We start from the raw sequence: 1,374 nt of genomic DNA on the forward strand, positions 1-1,374 counted from the left end.
ATGAACTATATGGAGAAACAGAATCATACTGCAGTGACAAAAGTGACTGAATTTATTCAGTCAGGGGATCACTGACAACCCTGGGCTGCAGGCACCTCTCTTTGGAGTCTTCCTCATCATATACTTGGTGACAGTGATGGGTAATCTGGCCATGGTTATCTTGACCTGTTTGGACTCCAAGCTACATACCCCCATGTATTTCTTCCATAGACATTTGTCAATTACTGATCTTGGTTACTCCACTGTCATTGGCCCAAAAATGATGGCAAACTTTGTGGTACACAAAAATATAATTTCCTACAATTGGTGTGCCACCCAGCTGGCATTCTTTGAGATTTTCATCATCACTGAACTGTTTATTCTATCAGCGATGGCCTATGATCGCTATGTAGCCATGTGCAAACCTCTTCTCTACGTGGTCATCATGGCACAGAAAGCGTCTTGGGGGCTGGCACTTACTCCCTATCTGTACGGCACATTTTTGTCACTATTTCTCACAATTAAGTTATTTAACTTGTCCTTCTGTGGCTCTAACATCATCAACTATTTTTACTGTGACAACCTCCCTCTGATATCCCTGCTCTGTTCTGACACACATGAATTAGAATTGATCATTTTGGTCTTTTCGGGCTGTTACTTGCTCTCTTCTCTTTTGATTGTTCTTGTATCTTATATATTTATTCTTGCGGCCATTCTCAGAACGAACCCAACTGAGAGTAGACACAAAGCCTTCTCCACTTGTAGCTCCCATCTGACAGTGGTGGTTGTGTTCTATGGAACATTATTGTTTATTTACCTGCAACCCAAATCCAGCCATACTTTTGATATTGATAAAATGGCCTCTGTGTTTTACACTTAATGATCCCTATGCTGAATCCATTGATTTACAGTCTAAGGAACAAAGAAGTAAAAGATGCTCTGAAGGCCAATTTAACTAATCTATGCAAAATTCCCTTTTAATGTAATCTTAATGTCCAGTTGCAAAGGTGGGTCCAAAAATCTTTGTTTAATCCTTTTTCAGACCAATTATGGCATCAAAAAGTAGGAAGATTTTACTAGATTTTTTTCCTCTTTCTCTTTTGTCCTTCTAGACAAAATACTTCCTCTTATATCTCAATGTACTCATCTCTGCTTGAGTAGAATAAATAAATATTGTAGCCAGTTAATATAAGTCCCAAGTGATTTTTAAGGTCATATTGGTACTTATTTTATTTAGAAGTAAGGTAAATCATACTAAATTTTTGGTAGAACTTATACTTGCTGAGATAAAAAAGTCTTAAATACTCACAATAGGGCAAAATTAACCAGAAAATTAGTAATGTATACTATAAAATATATAAAGGCTATGTAGACTTGATAGGAGACAAAATAAGT

At 36.8% G+C, this 1,374-nt stretch overlaps 1 pseudogene; it reads left to right on the forward strand.

Annotated features, from left to right (window-relative positions):
- On the forward strand, window positions 1-972 carry LOC131395826 (olfactory receptor 8K1-like; annotated as a pseudogene).
- The last annotated feature ends 402 nt before the right edge of the window (window positions 973-1,374 follow it).

Source organism: Diceros bicornis, chromosome 31, assembly GCF_020826845.1.
Source record: "Diceros bicornis minor isolate mBicDic1 chromosome 31, mDicBic1.mat.cur, whole genome shotgun sequence".
In the NCBI taxonomy this organism is placed as follows: Eukaryota; Metazoa; Chordata; class Mammalia; order Perissodactyla; family Rhinocerotidae; genus Diceros; species Diceros bicornis.